Below are 19497 nucleotides of genomic sequence, written 5' to 3'. Positions count from 1 at the left end.
CGACATCACAAGGTAGAGAGTTCCAAACATTAAAAACTCGATTGAATCTTTTACCACTTATCTTCAAATTGTGATTTCTTCTTGTTCTATTTGATCGATCAATTGTAAAGTAATCTTCCGCATTAATATCACTGAATCCTTTAAACATTTTAAACACTTCTATTAGATCGCCTCACATTCTTCGTTTTGGTAGGCTGAATAAATTTACTTCTTGAAGCCTTTGTTCATATGACAAATTTCTCAACCTAGGAATCATCTTTGTTACTCTTCGTTGGACCCATTCCAACTTTTCTATGTCTTTTCTGTAGTAGGGAGACCAAAAATGTACACAGTACTCTAGACGGGGTCGAACCAACGAATTATACAGTTTTAATATTACTTTTTCTGATTTATTATTAAAGACTCGTCCGATGAAGCCAACCAATTTGTTTGCAATTTTAACTACCTCTGAACAATGCTGACCGGGCTTTAAATCGCTTGATATAGTGATTCCAAGATCCTTTTCTTTACTTACTGCAGAAAGTTGTTGGCCATTCATTACGTACCGAACGCGATTGTTATTTTTTCCGATGTGCAACACTTTACATTTATCAACGTTAAATTTCATTTGCCATTGATTGGCCCAACGTGCAAGTCGATCTAGATCTGATTGCAAAGCTTCTTCGTTGAGTGTCGCAGTTACTTTACTAGCAATTTTTGTGTCATCAGCAAATTTTGATACTTTGCAAGTGAGCCCATCATCGATATCATTAACATAAATTAAGAAGAGCATGGGGCCAAGCACTGATCCTTGAGGTACGCCACTTTTGACATCGAGCCAGTTAGATGTAACACCGTTTAGAACTACTCTCTGTTTCCGCTCAGAGAGCCAGTCCGCAAGCCAATTGTGAATGTTACCCGAGATACCGTGCGCCAGTAGTTTGCTGAGCAATCGTTGGTGGGGGACCTTATCACATGCCTTTTGAAAATCCAGATATATGCTATCTACTGATCTGCTTTCATCGAACACCTCAAAAATATAGTGAAAAAAATCAAGTAAGTTAGTCAAACACGAGCGTTTACTACGGAAGCCATGTTGCGAATTATTTATTATATTACTTTCTTTGAAGAATTTCACCATATTGTTGGGAATGATAGTCTCCATTAACTTACAAACAATCGATGTCAGGCTAATTGGTCGATAGTTTCCTGGATGAGACCTGTCCCCCTTTTTGAAAATTGGTGTGACATTTGCAAGTTTCCAATCCGACGGAACTTTTCCAGCTGTTAAAGATTTATTGAATATGATGGAGAGCGGTTTACAAATTTGATGTTTGATTCCTTTTAAGACCCTAGGGGTAATTTTGTCTGGACCAGGAGCTTTGCTTACTTTAATCTTTTCAATTGTGCGTAAAATGTCACTTTCTACGATGAGCACGCCACTTAACATCTTTTCGGCCCTTCTAACCTCCGGCGGTTGAGGTGATAAACAATCTTCGTCAGTATGTCCTATGGCTTTGAAATTTTAGTATGTTGTTTCTTGGTGTAAGTGTATGACATTCTGTGAATTTTGTGAAATTTGGGTGAATGTGTAGAGGAGACTCAAACAAAGCATAAAATCTTATTTTTGTTTCACAGACTTTAGTTGAAAAAAATATACCATAGAAACTTTGTGTATAGATCTACATTTATCATTTTGTAATTTTTTTCATTTTTTGTTCTGGCTTAAAAAAATTGAAATTCATTTTCACTAATAATTTTCTCCACTTTTTCTCCCGTTTTCTTTTTACATTTTAAAAAATGTACAAAATGAGAAAAATTGCCGTTTAGTTGTAGATTATATTGATACCTTACAAAAGACTGTCAGACGTTTTGTCGATTTTGTGAAATTTTTTTTATGTAAAAAACAAATTTTCAAGATTTTGGCTCCTTAAGATTTTTTTTTCCATTTCATGTGTCTTGCCATTTGTATTCATTTGATTGTCATGAAATGTTCACATATGATTGTTTATACCTTGTTCACTTACTGGGCCGCCAGTGTGCTGAGCAGATGTTTCACTTGTTGCATATTGGTACATCTGTGGCCCGAATAGCCCTTTCTATAAACTTTTACAAACATGAGTATATAAACAATTTGTGGGTAAATTTGTATTTATTATGACTGCAGATGTGTTGCAATGGTACCAGGTAATAAGTTCAAAATGATAAGGTAATAAATATATAGCTATGTAAAGGCATCCAAAATACATTTAAAGTTTGGTGACATTTTGCTTCCAAATATAAGCATTTCATTATGTAACAGTAATCAACTGTAGAGGCAAATGCCCCTCATATCAAACAATGTAAAAAAAAAAAATCCTAATAAATGAAAATCTTGCTTTCATAACAGAAAAAATAATGCTCCAGATCACTACTTACTAGTACTTGGAATATTAGATTATCCCAATGGTTGATTTATTATAGTGTATTTTACTGAACTGTACAGGGAAATACCACTCCGCAAATAACGTAAAAAAAAAAAAATTCCTGATAAATTAAAATTTTGTTCATAACAGAGAAGAAAATAATGTTCCCCATCCTGCTCTTCATCTGTTTCTAACTCGTCACTTTCCTCGGAGAGCTCATCATCTGGGTCATCTGAACTGACAAAAAACCTGAATCATCTGAATCACCAGATGAGGTATCCGATCGCCCTCCTTAAAAGACGGTCGGGTTCATTTCTGTTGAAAAGGAGGGAAAAAAACATTATTAATAGTTTTTTTATGTACAGCTCATCAGAATGTAAGATATTGTATCGACACAAACTCATATAATAATCATAAAAACTACACCAAATAGCAGAACAAGACTATATCGTCAGTGCTTCGCGAACTGGTACATATATGCGCCAACCCATGCCTGGTACATTGGTGCACCAATACACGGCAGAGGGAAAATATATTAGTGGTCCGCGATTTGGTATATATTTGTACCGTGGATTTTTACACTATACTACAGGCTATCCTCTCATAATGATACATAACTCCTCTCTCTGCAAAAGTCCAATGGACACTGGCGTGGTGGGCGCCGTGAAAGTTCCACGGAGCAGGCAAGAGCGCTGAGTTGCCAAGCGCGATTAATGTGTTAACAGGCCTTAAAACTATCAAGCTTGCAGCTTTGGTCGCTGGATATTGTCCATTTACGTGTAGTTCTGTCTTAGTATTGTTACGAATATCGCTTCAGATTTATTTAGGTTAGTTCAAAAGACATATTTATCAATGAATATATTATTGCATTAGCTTATTATCAGTACACGCACTATTTGCCTGACCCGGTGGCCTGTGGCTTGCCTTCGGTGCACCCACCACCGCCCTGATCTCTCCCACCAACTTCAGTTTCCTTACCAGTCTTTTTTTTTTTTCAGCACATGACTTGTGTCCCAATGTCCACCACTGGTGTTAGTGTTGAAGTGAGGCATCGAGACAGTTGCTGTGGTCAGTACTTGTTCCGTCCCTGCTGTTGCTGACTTCAGGACTCCTTGGTGCATCCCTCGCCTTGCCTGCTCAATTGGTCACTGAGTGTGGCTTTGAAGCAACCTCGCCGCCTTCTCCAGCATCTCTGAGGTTCCTCAAGGCCAGCCAACTCCTCACATCCAGAGTAGTGTTGCAGTGGAGGCTGCAAGGCGGGACAGCAGCTGGAGTGGCTGGGATCAGCAGGAGCAGACTGCTACTGGTGTGAGGTTCAGGAGTGATAAAAAACACCACCAACACAACCACCACCAACAACAACAACTGCTGGCCTCTTCATCCACAAAGGGGGAAGTTTGAATTTCAGAAGTGTGAGAAGATCTGAGAATGAGAGCAAGTTTACTGACCAAAGCCAAGAGTGTGAGAAAAGACATGCAGGGAAGGATGACCTCAACAAATACACCCACACACTCTGGTGTAAGACCTCATGAAAGTCGGGAGTGTGGCAAAAGGTTTAGTAATAGGAGTAACCCCAAACATCACACCCTTACACACACTGGTGCAAGAAACCATGAGTGTGAAGTTTGTGGGAAATGTTTCAATCATAAGGGTCACCTCAACACACACACCCTTACACACACCAGTGCAAGAAATCATGAGTGTGAAGTTTGTGGGAAATGTTTCAATCAGAAGGGTCACCTCAAATTACACACTCTTACACACACTGGTGAAAGAAATCATGAGTGTGAAGTTTGTGGAAAATGTTTCAGTCTGAAGGGTACCCTCAAATTACACACTCTTACACACACTGGTGAAAGAAATCATGAGTGTGAAGTTTGTGGAAAATGTTTCAGTCGGAAGGATACTCTCAAATTACACACTCTTACACACACTGGTGCAAGAAATCATGAGTGTGAAGTTTGTGGAAAATGTTTCAGTCAGAAGAGTACCCTCAAATTACACACTCTTACACACACTGGTGCAAGAAATCACGAGTGTGAAGTTTGTGGAAAATGTTTCAGTCAGAAGGGCACCCTCAAATTACACACTCTTACACACACTGGTGAAAGAAATCATGAGTGTGAAGTTTGTGGAAAATGTTTCAGTCTGAAGGGTCACCTCAAATTACACACTCTTACACACACTGGTGAAAGAAATCATGAGTGTGAAGTTTGTGGAAAATGTTTCAGTCTGAAGGGTACCCTCAAATTACACACTCTTACACACACTGGTGAAAGAAATCATGAGTGTGAAATCTGTGGAAAATGTTTCACTGAGAAGGGTACCCTCAAATTACACACTCTTACACACACTGGTGAAAGAAATCATGAGTGTGAAATCTGTGGAAAATGTTTCACTGAGAAGGGTACCCTCAAGAAACACACCCTTACACACACTGGTGAAAAAAATTATAAGTGTGAAGTTTGTGGGAAATGTTTCAGTCGGAAGGGTACCCTCAAATTACACCTTGTTACACACACTGATGCAAGAAGTCATGAGTGTGAAGTTTGTGGGAAAAGGTTCAAACTGAAGAGTATATTGAACAGGCACGTCTTCAGACACTCTGGTCATAAAGGGTTCAAGTGCGATGTTTGTGGGAAACGTTTCATGACTAAGGGTGAGATTGTCAGGCACATGAAGGTCCACTTCTCCTGAGGTGCTGTGCTGATTCAGTTCTGCTGTGTGTGTGAGTGCAAGTGTTTGTTGTGGTGGTGTTACAGGGCTGTGTGTAGCACAGAGAACAGAAAATATTCATCTGTTGGAACAAATGGTGACTGTGACGGCATGATCTGTTATTCACTTTCCACCCCAGGCTTCATGTGGTTGGTGGGTCCTGTGAAAGGTCTGATCTTTTTGGTGACTGTGCTGGGCTGGCTGTTGTGGCCTGGGCTTATTGGTCAAGTGTGTGTGTGTTAATAGTAATAATATAGTGTATTTGGTCTTACCAGCCGCTAAGCTAAAAATGTACACATTATAAACACATTGTAAAGAACAGTAGGTAGGGGTTCAGGGATCTAACACATCAGTGGGAGGTTGGAATGATAGTGGTGGGAGGGTTGAGTGCAGTGTGGTGGTGCCGGGGAGGGGGAGGACATCCTCTTCCAGATGGTGGCAAGGTGTTAGTCCCAAGGTGTGACATTCATGTAGGTGTGAAAGAGGGGTGACGATATGATTGAGCACATGCATCCCCCCCATCCCCTCTCTTCCCCCAATCAGAATTATAACAGGTTGCATTTACATGTGTCTTGTATGGCCTCAAATCTCAGTGTACCACTTGGGAATTTATGTAAAGATAAAAAAGCATTCTGAGAGATGAGTTTTATTATCATAAGAAAATAGCGTGTGTTCCTTAATTTCACTCTGGCAGCCAGTGAGTCCTCAATGTTGCAGGAAACATGTCACCGGGAACAAATGTAAAACACTCATTTTACGTGCACAGATTTGGCGGTACTGATATATCAATGTGAATATATGCAGCAACATACTGTAAATTTGAGTTAGTTACCTATCATTCCAATCCATGGCATTCATCACACAGCACACTGGAGTGCTTTGGACACAGGCCTACCGCAGTGAATGCAGTAAGTCCTGGTCTGGCTGGCTCCTTTTGCTGGACAGAAGAAACACCTCTTTCTGCTAGGTGACACTGCTTTCCTGTTCCTAGGCTCTCATGTGATGTCGAAGCAGGACCGAATCACTGTGCTAACTTATAATATGGAAAAAAGAGGGCATTTACATTTTTTTTTTCACAATAGCACTGATACAGTGGCCGGATGCTCAAAGGTGGTGGTAACTTAGCCCAGGTGACGGTTGTAAGTCACTGGTCACGTCGTGGGTTTGCTCCGTGCTAGGATCGTCCTCCGCAGTGATGCACAGCGCGGTTGCCGCGGGGTGCTAAAGGTTAGCCCTATGGTTCACAAGTGAGTGAATCATTGAAACAAAAAAGACAGCCCATCAGGATCAAGGAAGGTGATTGCAAAAAAACGGCGCCAGCGACGAAAACTACCGCGAGTCAGTATTTCCTCGAAGTCCATACAGCCAAGCTAAGATGGGGAAGACTAGTGAGTATTGGCCGGAGAGGAGGTTACCGTGCTGGAAATAACGACGGTCAAGATTTAGAAGTGGGGCTTTTGTCTGGCAGGTGCGGCAAAGAGGTGTGGATTAGAGGTGAACAACGTATGCTATGTGTGTGGGTACGAGAGGAAGTTAGAGGCTCAGGAAGGCATAATACGTGCATTGAGGAGTGAGATGAGGGAGCTAAGGAAGAGGTCTGACTGTGCTCAGAAGAGGCAAGTCCTGGGGGCCAGCCTGGCAAGGGCGATGGATAAGGGAGAGGCAGGTGGGAGCACGGGTGCCTGATAGGGGGAAGCAAGGTGTGACATTCATGTAGGTGTGAAAGAGGGGTGACGATATGATTGAGCACATGCTACTTGAGTGATGTATGTATATAAGAGAGAAAAGGGGATTATGGTAACAGTTGTGACTGAATGGAATAGGATGTTGGAGAGGGATGTAAAAAGGTTAAATGCATGCAATATTATTTCAGCTGAGGTCATTTTCAAAGCAGACAATTGTTGTCATTCAGTAGATCATGTCATTCTTAATCATCAGAAATCATTTTCAAGACTCAATTCTGACCTGTCACATTGCGTAGATCTTGTCATTCTTAGTCAGTTGAGGTCATCTTGAAGCCAACAATTCTTGTTTCATAGTTCAATTCTTGTCATTTTCCCTCTTTTTGCTCCTCAGATATATTTTTCAAATTAATATCATATTTATTTCCATTTATTTCATTTTGGGAGCAGGCATTAAGGCCAGGTTATGTTAGGTTACCTTATATTTAGTTTAATTAGGTCAGATGAGGTTAGGTTACATTTAATTTGATTAGGGTAGTTAGTTTTAATTGTGTTCAATGAATGTGTAATATGCTTCAGTTATATAATGTGTACTCGCCATTGCCAATGGAGCTTGGGAATAATAACACATGACTTAGTCATTCACTTTTTTTATTGGATTAACCTGCAGTTTGAGTATTACAGCTTGATGTAGCACGTAACAGCTGATACAGCACAACAAATAAGTAATTACTGAGAAATCATCTATACAGGAAGGTAGTTGGTGTGGAAGAGAAATGGCTACTAACTCTGCCCTGTGCACAGGGCTGATAAGTGGTGCCACAAAGAGATGCTCAGGGCTGAGAAATGTAAATCAAGTAGTGGTGCATTACAGGTGCCCAGTTTGTGAAAGACGGGACAGGAAACGGAGGAAATAGGTAACTGGAACTGTGTGGCAAAGCAGAAGGGAGGAAAGGACCTGCAGAAGCCACTGCCTCAACAGACTATTGGAAATGGTTTGACTATAGTAAGTCTGCTGGTCAACAGAAAAATATTCTTAATGTCGTGCCTGGCATGGGCACTCCTTAATAATGTTGGTTAATTATACCTCAAAGTAGAATTAATTGTTGATCACTTAAACCAGAGAGTAAAATTAGTAGTTCATTTACCAAGTCTAATAAGGCACCGTTATCGCACACAGGATTATCATCTGCCAAATAATATGGGTAGCGTGACTTTAACACTATTACTTAAGGTAAATATATTTGTTTAGAGATTCTGATGATGAACTAAGGGTCAAGGGACAGGATTCAGCCATACAAGACTAAATTGTCGCTCATAACACTTAGAACTTAGTCTAATTATAAACTAACATGTAAACACAAGAAACAAGTAGCACCAACACACGAAGAAAACCTATCAAGTGTTCCCACTAACATGTGGTAAAAAACCTGCTCACTCAGTCTAACATCACTCATCAACTTAATTAAGCCTTGACTACAACTACCGAGTGTTTGCGCTCCACCGTGGTTACCCCTGATAATGACACACACACCATTTGTCCTTTACCCTCTTTCCTCCTCCCGCACACAACCCCCAGGGCATGCTGGCTTGGGTCCCGACAGCAGTCAGCCCAAGGCAAGTATAGAGAGGTATTGTCACTCTCATAGAACGTGAAGAACCAAATTTTGAAATGAGCTTTTTTATTAGGACCTCTCGGATGTTTTTAATGTTATAAACTACTACAATGAAATAAAATAAGATGTGGATTTTTTGTTACATACCCTATGAAGCAATTGTCGGTGAATAAAAAATATAGAGAGAAATATTCACGGCATCTCATCCTGGACGATGATTGGCTGGCATCTCGATAAGCTCCGCCCCTTCCTGGAGCCTAATTAAGCCACGCCCCATCCTCGTTGTCTGCCCAAACCGACGGCTTCACACACCTCACTCCCACCCTGTTTCCTGACCCAAACATTATTTTTTACGAAAAACTGAGACCACCATCATCTTCCTGAGAAAATTCTGCATCACACTAGCATAAAATTGTAACAATAATGTAAAATTACACATACGAAAATCAGAGTTAAGTGAAGTAGGGAATAAATATTTTCTTGCAATTATTTCCCTTCAACTCCTTAGTACTCAGCATAGCTGGGCACGATAACAGAAAACCTTATTCCCGATAACCGTTAACTGATAATGAAAAACCTTAACGGCGATAACCGATATTCGTTAACTGGAGACACAAATATAGGCGATAACCGATAACCGATACCCGATATAAATCCACAATTCCGATACTAGCTAGCGATAAGTCCGATAGATTGATTGATGGATTGATAGTTTATTGTTGCAGGTAAACAACAAGGGAGAAGGGAGGAACATGCCATCCCTACCCCCAGGCAGGACAGAGTGTGATTATACAACTATTAATACATGTGTAGGGAGTACCATGAAACTAAAAAGATACAATGGTAGGAAGGAAAGCACAACAAGGGAGGGGGCAGTACCTCCCCCTGGACAATAAGACAATAAAATGTGGGGACGGAGAACATTGCCCAAGCACTAGATGGGAATGAATACAGAGATAGAGTAAATACTATAGTCCTTAAAGTAAAATGGCGAAAACGATATTATATTGATATTTCAGATAGAACTACATTGATCAATTCAAATTTTCATTATCTGTATTTTAGGAAACTTACAAAACCTTAAAACCACACGTTGACACGTACATATGGACGTTAATACTAGAAATGCCTGAACCGGTGTTGTGTTATTTGGCGTCCCCACCGTCAAAAATTGTTTACAAACACTGGTCTCTCGTGAACGGTGCATGCTCACATGGTCTAATAAAGTAAGGTCAGGCCACGCGCATGTGGGCGGAGCTAAAGTGCGACGCCCTGTGTTGGCCTTATAGTGGGGGGTTTCTTCCCCCTCCCACTCCCGCCTCCTACCCCTATCGTTCTCTTATTTCAGCGGGAACTAAGTAGTTTTTATCCTTCCAAGGTTTGCTTCTCTGTATGTATGTCTGCATGTATTTCTCTCTCTCTCTCTCTCTCTCTCTCTCTCTCTCTCTCTCTCTCTCTCTCTCTCTCTAATTTATATATATATATATATATATATATATATATATATATATATATATATATATATATATATATACATACATATATATATATACACACACACACAATATGCACACAAACATAAACACAGCTTCCTTAACTTTTGACTTACCTGTGTTTGTTGGGAGCTGAAGCGTTGGTATTGCATCTGGCTTAAGCTGCTGTAGATGTCTTGGCACTGGCAATTGTAGAAGATCATATTTCAAGTTTCTTTTATAATCCGTTTCATTGAAATGCAAACTGCAAATTGTTGCATTTTTAGTATTTAGTTCTTGTCTTTTTTTACCACAAAGAGAGACCCATTTCCTTCTTGTTTCTTCATTGCGAGGAAACCTGTGCCACTTGCCAATTTTATTTGACTGTGTATTTCTACAGCCATTCACGGAACACTTGCGCACCATCACAAAACTGGGGAAATCTTGAGGTCACGGACGCTCAGGAGATACTGGGGTACAATCGCACGTGGAACCCCGTCTCGGGCCACTGCGTGACGTCACTGCGCCAACCTGACTCATTTTTACCGCCCGGGTGGACTGACCTCTACTTTATTAGACCATGCATGCTCAGACCAGCAAGCGTAGACCTGTACAGTCTCACAAAGCTTTTAAACCGTAAGTAAGAGTTGTTGGAAGGCTGAATCAGACATATGGTACAACTACCACCATCCTCGCTGTTTCTAGGACGACACTCTGTACGAGTTGTATTTATAAATTATGTAGCAGAGTGTACGTCGTTCTAGAAACAGCGAGGATGGTGGTACTGTATGTTTGATTCAGCTTTCCAGCAACTCTTAATGTGTTAAAAAAGCATTGTGAGACTGTACAGGTCTACACTTAATGGTCTGAGCATGCGCAGTTCACGAGAGACCAGTGTTTGTACACAAAAGCGCCAACTTTTGACGATGGGACACCAAATAACACAACACCGGGTGCCTTCAATACCATGACATGCTCACAAACGAATATGGAATATCAAATTTGAGGCAGTGAATAATCATTTTTGGGGCAAAGTTAAATGATTTTTCTCTATGATATATTGAATTTTGAGTAGCATAAAAAATAATAACCTAGTGTTTTAATTTTCATGACCTAAGTATGAAATCTCATCACCGAAGATATTTCATACCGCGAAGTTTTTTCATACAACACCGGGCCACGCATGCGCAGTAAGGAGACAAAAAAGTTTTCCTGAGAGGCGGAAAAAAAGTAGCGATTATCGCTAGTTTGGTTACAAAAGTAACGAAGATACCGATATATATTTAAATAAGTAGCGGATGGTCGATAATCCGATTTTGTTATCAGCGATAAAGTATCGCGATAACTTATTGCGATAACGCCCAGCTATGGTACTCAGCTGGTTTTCGTCGCATCACTTTTATAAGCACAGATTCTAAATCTGCATGCTTTTCTGCTTCTGATGGTGTGTGGTATGTCCCGAGGTTAAAATATTCAGAGGGTCAAAATCACCTCCGAACATAAGCCAAGCCGTGACGGAGTTCATTCGCCTCGGCATTTGTTTACTCAAGTCAGACTCGCCGCTCACCTCACTTGAGCGTTGAGTCTGACTGTACTGACTGACTGTATATTTTTACCTCGGGACGTACCACACACCATCAAAGGCAGAAAAGCATGCAGATTTAGAATCTGTGCTTATAAAAGTGATGCGACGAAAACCAGCTGAGTACTAAGGAGTTGAAGGGAAATAAGTGCAAGACAATATTTATTCCCTACTTCATTTAACTCTGATTTTCGTATGTGTAATTTTACATTATTGTTACAATTTTATGCTAGTGTGATGTAGAATCTTCTCAGGAAGATGATGGTGGTCTCAGGTTTTCGTAAAAAATAATGTTGGGGTCAGGAAACAGGGTGGGAATGAGGTGTGTGAAGTCGTCGGTTTGGGCAGACAGCGAGAATGGGGCGTGGCCAAGGGTGAAGGCTATAGGAGTTGCCAAAGAGCGATTTCCTCCCGCCTGTATGACGATACCTTCTCTATACTTGCCTTGAGTCAGCCGGCCTACCATCAGACAGACTTACTTCGACACCTCTGTCTAGGTCGATACCTCGTATAAGAGTCCTTAAATATAATGTTATAGCCTTGGTATATTGAACACTTCTATGTATGTGAGGCCAGTTATGCTATTCGAAGCAACAAGTTGAAGAGGATGACATGGAGCCAAGAGTGCAGAATGCTGAGATACATGGGCCATGTGAGATGGACAAGTAGGGTATCAAACTAGGTGATAAGAATGTGTGGTGTGGAGGTGGTGCCCCTCTTGATCAAAGACACTGAAGTTAGGGTTGACTGAAGATCTGTTAGGCAGCATGTTGGTAACCCTCCGTCACTTGTCAATGGCTGAAAACTCTCAGAGTCTTGCAGTGGGAGTCGAGTCCTCTGGATCACCACGTACACACGCTGACCACTCCCACCGGTGCACCATACGCAATCTGCAGGTGTAAGCTGATATTAATTACATATTAATAATAATCGCCATATAAATTAAGATCAAGAATGCCGAACATGTGGCCATTATGATTTCTTGTTTTGGTCTTATGCCTCCGAGTGTGAGTTGTGCACATTTACATTTGAAAGTAATCTATTACTAACTGCAAGGTCTACATATATGCCTACCTGTACTCAGGAAAAGAAGTTTCTAATAATTTCCTGCCTGACAACTTGACCAGGAATCTGTCTGTTGTTTCTCACAGGCTGAACTGGTACTTCTTCTGCAGCGATCCACTCAGTAGTTGTACAGGAGCATACAAGAAGTCGTAATCTTCATAGTCTTCTTGGGGTCATACTGCAAACTTCCTCCTGACTTATGTAGGCACCTGCACCTTGACTTGAGGATCCCAAAGGTCCGTTCGACAACGCATCTTGTCCTGCGAGGACTTGTTGTATCGTTCCTCCCCAGGTGTTGTCAGGCTTTTTTTTTTTTTTTTTACAACAAAGGAGGCAGCTCAAGGGCACAAAAAAAGAAAACAATAATAAAAAAGCCCGCTACTCGCTGCTCCCAAAAAAGAATTAAAAGAGGTGGCCGAAAGAAAGATCAATTTCGGGAGGAGAGGTGTCCTGATACCCTCCTCTTGAAAGAGTTCAAGTCGTAGGCAGGAGGAAATACAGATGAAGGAAGGTTGTTCCAGAGTTTACCAGCGTGAGGGATGACAGAGTGAAGATGCTGGTTAACTCTTGCATAAGGGGTTTGGACAGTGTAGGGATGAGCATGAACAGAAAGTCGTGTGCAGCGTGGCCGCGGGAGGGGGGGAGGCATGCAGTTAGCAAGTTCAGAAGAGCAGTCAGCGTGGAAATATCGATAGAAGATAGAAAGAGAAGCAACATCGCGGCGGAATTTAAGAGGTAGAAGGCTATCAGTAGGAGGAGGAGAGCTGATGAGACGAAGAGCCTTAGGAACAGAGAGAGGGATAGAATCCGAAAGAGGGCAAAATGGGTACTTCCAAAACTTTATTTGACAACAAAAATAACGTTACTGGAAACGCTGTGCCGAATGGCACACGGGGCACTCATACCAGAGAAGTGAGAAGGAGCAGAGGACTGTGATACCCTCTCCTCAACAGGGCACCCGACGCACTAATACATGCCCGTGAATGAGTTGAAAAATTCGGCCAAGGTTAACCACAGTGAGCGCGAGTTTCAAAAACCCCTTAATTTTTGTGCCAAACGGCAAACGGTTTCCATTCTAGGGTTAAGCAGTATAGGATATACGTTGTCAGGTCCGGGGCTTGTATTTGTTTTAAGGGACTGGAGAGCTTTAAGGACTTCATCGGTAGTTATTACAAAGTTAGGCAATGCCTGCTCAAGAGGAGGAAGAATCTTCCTCCAAGAGAGCGACCCGCTGAGGGCCACTCCATGTATTATTCCTCCAAGGATAAAACTAAGCGTAAGGAAAAGAAAATACAAGAAATAAAAGACCATAAATAAAATGCATAAAAAGACAACAACTTAGGGCATAAAAAGTCTCCAATTAGAAAGAAAAGAAGAAAAAATAGGGAAAATAGGCAAATCGGAAAATAGGAAAACCTGAATATAGTGTGAAGAAGAGAAAAAAGAAGCAGATCATCACAAAAGAAGAAGAAAATACGGAAATAAAAGAAAAATGGGAAAAAATATGTACTAAATCAGAAGAGGAAAACAGGAAAATCTGAATCTAGGTACACAGAAAAAATAAAGAATCAAGAAGGACCTAAGAAGATGTGCAAAGAGGAGATTTGATTGATTGATAGTTTATTGTTGCAGATAAACAAGAGGAGAAGGGAAAAGAAGAAAACAGGGAAATAACCCTAGATCACTAAACCTACCTTTTTGTGACGACTTCACTAAACGGTATCCAATTGGAATCATTTTAGGAAAAAAAAATATATATATATATATATATATATATATATATATATATATATATATATATATATATATATATATATATATATATATATACAAACTTATTTCATTTAAACCAAATAATGCTAAACTGAAAGTATAAGGCTCGTAGATGCCTGCAAACACAAAAATGAATGAAATATAAACAAAAATGAATTTCCAGAATAATTATAAAAAAAAGTATCTTAAGAAAAAAAAGTACTTAATTTTTTGGTTCCTGAGATCATGAAATTAACTGATATTAAAAACTAAAGCTAGAAATATATACTACATGCATCACTCGATATTGCCAGGTGCCTTCCAATCCCGAGCTGCATACATATCTTGCTGCCTGGAACGAATGAAAAAGGGCGATTTTTCTAAATGCATTTTTTTGTAAAATATATAAAAATGGTATCTGTTATTATTTTTTTTGGTTTTATAATGTGTTTGTATGTGTAAAAAAGACTCGGGCATGTTCTCCTGTGTAGGGTGACCTCCTTGGGGCATGTTCTCCTGTGTAGGGTGACCTCCTTGCACGGCGTCAACGGTAGTGTTGGCATCACTAACCTCGCCTGCGGTACTGTCAAGGTCATGCTGGAAATCGTCGGAGTTGACTAGTAGCTCCAACACCTCATCACTAATGTATCTGCTTCGTTTCATGGTTACAGCTAAACCTATCAGAAAGAAAAGAAAAGAAAAAAAATTTGTAACACTTACTTTGTGTCGTCTGGGTCATATTTATGATATTCGTGATCTATTATAGCTAAAACACCTCTAAAACCTTCTCCTAACTCATCATGTAAACAGTACACATGTCAGACATTATCATTTCTCTTCTCATTTTAAAACTAACATTACACATAAACGTGTTCCAAATGGATACACTGTTACTTACCATGGAAAACTGCAAAGGCGTGGGAGGGAAGCACGTGCACTCTCTATGGCATCCGGCAGGGTTGCCAAGTCTTGAGAGTGCATTATTGCCAAATGTCTTCAGATTTACTGCCAAATTAAAAATTTCACTGCCAAAGTTTATAAATCATATATTTCATGCGTATAAATAAAATGTTTGTTATCTTTTTACTATCACGCCGCCTTTGCGAACTGGACCTATACATTACGCCACCACCAACAATTGTTAATAGAATTTCCTCGCACAATTTTAAGATAATTATAAGCCCCGTGAATTTCTTCCAGAATCATATTGTCCTTTCCACTTAGACATCGTGGCGAGTTCCAAGCGTGCGGGCAACAACGTGTACTGTGTAGTGACTACTGCATACTGACAGGTTTGTGTCGCGACTCGCGACTTGGGCGAGACAGATACCATACCCGTACGGGTCGGGTATTGCACTACGTACATGTATCGATTGCATAGCTTTGGGTGTTTGCGATAATTTAATTAGGCATGACTAACCAAAATTGCATCATTTGATTTCTTGACTGCCAAATTTAGAATTTATAATGCCAAAATGCCAAACCGTAGTTTTTCACTGCCAGACACATTTTTTACTGCCAAAAATGGCTAAATTTGGCAGTGAAAAACGCCAGTTGGCAACCCTGGCATCCGGCTAGTGACTAATGGTGTAAACAATAAAAGTTGCCAATTAGTCATTTATGTGGACACCACACAAAGAATTCCCAGAAACCGCATGGAGCCTGAATCCATATGGACTCGGTTTAGTGTTCTAGGGATAAAATAAAGAAATGGGAAAATAGGTCAATCGGAAAGGATAAAATAGGAAAGTCTGAATATAGGGAGACAGAAAAGTGAAACAATCAAGAAGGAGCCAAGAAGCTATAAAGGAAGGAGAAGAAGAAGAGGAGGAGGAAGCAAACAAGTCCCCTGTGACATCAAGATCAAGGTCGAGGTCCGCCGCGTGCCCTGAAGTGCCCTGGCAGTGTTTCTCGTGGAGGAGGAGGAGCCCCTCGGCGTGCAGGCCCCCAGGGTGAGTGTGCGGGTGGTGGAGGGCCAGGGTGTGGACGGGCTACACTTGGGACAGGAAGGAGGGGAGGGCCAGGGTGTGGACGGGCTACACTTGGGACAGGAAGGAGGGGAGGGCCAGGGTGTGGACGGGCTACACTTGGGACAGGAAGGAGGTGAGGGCCAGGGTGTGGACGGGCTACACTTGGGACAGGAAGGAGGGAGGAGGCCAGGGTGTGGACGGGCTACACTTGGGACAGGAAGGATGGGAGGGCCAGGGTGTGGACGGCCACACTTGGGACAGGAAGGAGGGAGGGCCAGGGTGTGGACAGGATACACTTGGGACAGGAAGGAGGAGGGCCAGGGTGTGGACGGGCTACACTTGGGACAGGAAGGAGGGGAGGGCCAGGCTGTGGACGGGCTGTACTTGGGACAGGAAGGAGCGAGGGCCAGGGTGTGGACGGGTACACTTGGGACAGGAAGGCGTGGAGGGCCAGGGTGTGGACGGGCTGTACTTGGGACAGGAAGGAGGGAGGGCCAGGGTGTGGACGGGCTACACTTGGGACAGGAAGGAGGGGAGGGCCAGGGTGTGGACGGGCTACACTTGGGACAGGAAGGAGCGGAGGGCCAGGGTGTGGACAGGCTGTACTTGGGACAGGAAGGAGCGGAGGGCCAGGGTGTGGACTGGCTACACTTGGGACAGGAAGGAGGGGAGGGCCAGGGTGTGGACGGGCTACACTTGGGACAGGAAGGAGGGGAGGGCCAGGGTGTGGACGGGCTGTACTTGGGACAGGAAGGAGCGGAGGGCCAGGGTGTGGACGGGCTGTACTTGGGACAGGAAGGAGCAGAGGGCCAGGGTGTGGACGGGCTGTACTTGGGACAGGAAGGAGCGGAGGGCCAGGGTGTGGACTGGCTACACTTGGGACAGGAAGGAGCGGAGGGCCAGGGTGTGGACGGGCTGTACTTGGGACAGGAAGGAGCGGAGGGCCAGGGTGTGGACGGGCTGTACTTGGGACAGGAAGGAGCGGAGGGCCAGGGTGTGGACTGGCTACACTTGGGACAGGAAGGAGGGGAGGGCCAGGGTGTGGACTGGCTACACTTGGGACAGGAAGGAGGGGTGGGCCTGGGTGTGGACGGGCTACACTTGGGACAGGAAGGAGGGGAGGGCCAGGGTGTGGACGGGCTACACTTGGGACAGGAAGGAGGGGAGGGCCGGGGTGTGGACGGGCTACACTTGGGACAGGAAGGAGGGGAGGGCCAGGGTGTGGACGGGATACACTTGGGACAGGAAGGAGGGGAGGGCCAGGGTGTGGACGGGCTACACTTGGGACAGGAAGGAGGGGAGGGCCAGGGTGTGGACGGGCTGTACTTGGGACAGGAAGGAGGGGAGGGCCAGGGTGTGGACGGGCTGTACTTGGGACAGGAAGGAGGGTTTACAGTCCATCCGCCCCAGTGACGATGCGCCCCAAGTCCTTTCGCCCCGTAAGTTGGGGCGCATCGACTCTTAGGGAAGTTGATGCGCCCCAGTGCGCCCCACAACAAAGTCGTTGCGCCCCAAATCTCATGTTTGCTTATAAGTATTTATCGGATCAATGGCTGAACAATGTAGTGGTAATGATTTGACATTCTCTATTTCTTTATCACAGATAGTGGCCTCTAGTACACACACACACACACACACACATTACTGATATCGGCAGACTATATTAATCTTTGTTTACATTTCAGAGCCTACGTCATAAAATCATAAAAGTAGACAATATAAAAGGAGACAAAACAAGATGAAAAGATTAAAAATAGTACGTAGAATACTATACAAATATTGTAAAATGGTAAAACAATAAGCATTTAATACAGTATACTAAAATAATATAATAAAATAGTAAAAATATGAGGATTTAATATAAAAGTAGTAATTGCATGTGCATGTCATAAAAACTTCTAAATAAAAGGAAACAAAACAAGATGCAAAGATTAAAATGGCACAAAATATGAACATTCAGCAAGTAGCTGCATTGGTGACAGATCGCCATTACTGTACCTATCCCAGCAATTGTACAAACGGGCCTGGAGTGTCCTATATGATTTTGTTTGGAAGCGCTCTATTTTTCTGTCGGATACTAACTTAAATGTCATATTAACATCCTCCGCTTCTTGTTTTAAAAGGGAAGTTAGGACATAGAAAGGTAACTGGCTTTTGCCAGCGTGACTGTTGAGGCGGTGATGCCATCCTTCCACGTCATTATTAGTTCTAACATTTTTCTTGTACACACTCCAGGTAGCTGGGGGAAATACAGTGGATGTGATCCTCTGGTTGCGAATGTACGCAACAAGAGTAATTAGGTTAGGGGTAAGGGCTGTGCTGGAAATAAGCTCGTCAAATGTTGCAATGATATCTTCATATGGGAGGTATGGAAGAGAAAGTAACTTCTTTATGAATCTGTGTGTACCAGAGTCTTGGCGATAAGCAGCTTGCAAGCCATGGGCCTGCACTTGTCGCCACACTGCCTGGGCCCAGTGAAATCCGCAGCCGTGAATGGTCACTGTGGGTATCACCTTTGGTATGGCTCGCCACATCGCATGCTCATAATCGATGGTGACATGCTCTACAGCGACAGTATCTGCTAAGTCGACAATACCTTGGAGCACATGCTTATAGTCTCTTTTCTTACGGGAAGACATTAGACAAAATAGGAGAGGGACCTGTTTAACAGAGTCTCCGGATTTTACAAAGCCGTGAATAGAAAAAAGTTGGTGAAATGGCTTGCGTACCACTTTAAATGTCGAATCCATAAACCAATGTCGACATTTGAAAAGGATATCTAATTGGGCAGCAGTAGCAAATATGAGGTGCCGGTTGCCACGCACATCAATATCATTTTGTAGAAAATCCTGGCCAATAAAATCAATGTCCAGTGTAAAACACAAGTCTGTTGGATCACTAGGGCGTTCCTTTCGTCGGTGTCGGTTGGCAGCGCGTGCAATATGTGCAGGTTTCGATATACTTGGATAAGGTTTTGACGAGTCCAAATGTTTCCTCATTGCCGTAGATACTATCTCCCCTGCTGGTTTGAAGATATTGGCGCATGCCTCTTCCATCACAGCAGCTCGGATTTGATGCACTGTAGTTGTGTTGGGTTCGGCGGGATGACAGTGTTCAGCGGTGCTAGGTATAAAGTTGTCTCCGACCTGTTTTACTGTTGCGCGACACATTACAACACTGCCAGTCAACCGACCCATTTTTGTTTTTTCGTTTTACATTATATGAAAAACCAATAGAGTTTGTTAGCTTTGGGTGTCTC

At 42.5% G+C, this 19497-nt stretch overlaps 1 protein-coding gene across 4 annotated transcripts in view; it reads left to right on the top strand.

The window, feature by feature from the left end:
- Positions 1 to 19497, top strand: part of LOC126987356 (zinc finger protein OZF-like) — a 148246-nt gene that overhangs the window by 12189 nt on the left and 116560 nt on the right. For 2 of the 4 annotated variants that reach the window (XR_007740802.1, XM_050844346.1), the window contains exon 1: positions 15972 to 16220. The exons of 1 other annotated variant lie outside the window; for it this stretch is intronic. The gene's annotated coding sequence lies outside the window, so the exon portion shown is untranslated. Of the gene's footprint in view, positions 1 to 3382; positions 5574 to 6816; positions 7445 to 15971; positions 16221 to 19497 lie in introns of those variants that run through there. One more of the 4 variants, XR_007740805.1, reaches the window with a different exon arrangement.

Source organism: Eriocheir sinensis, chromosome 64 (assembly GCF_024679095.1).
Source record: "Eriocheir sinensis breed Jianghai 21 chromosome 64, ASM2467909v1, whole genome shotgun sequence".
Taxonomy (NCBI): Eukaryota; Metazoa; Arthropoda; class Malacostraca; order Decapoda; family Varunidae; genus Eriocheir; species Eriocheir sinensis.
The sequence above is the reverse complement of the archived record's forward strand: the minus strand, read 5'-3'. Positions and strand labels throughout refer to the sequence as shown.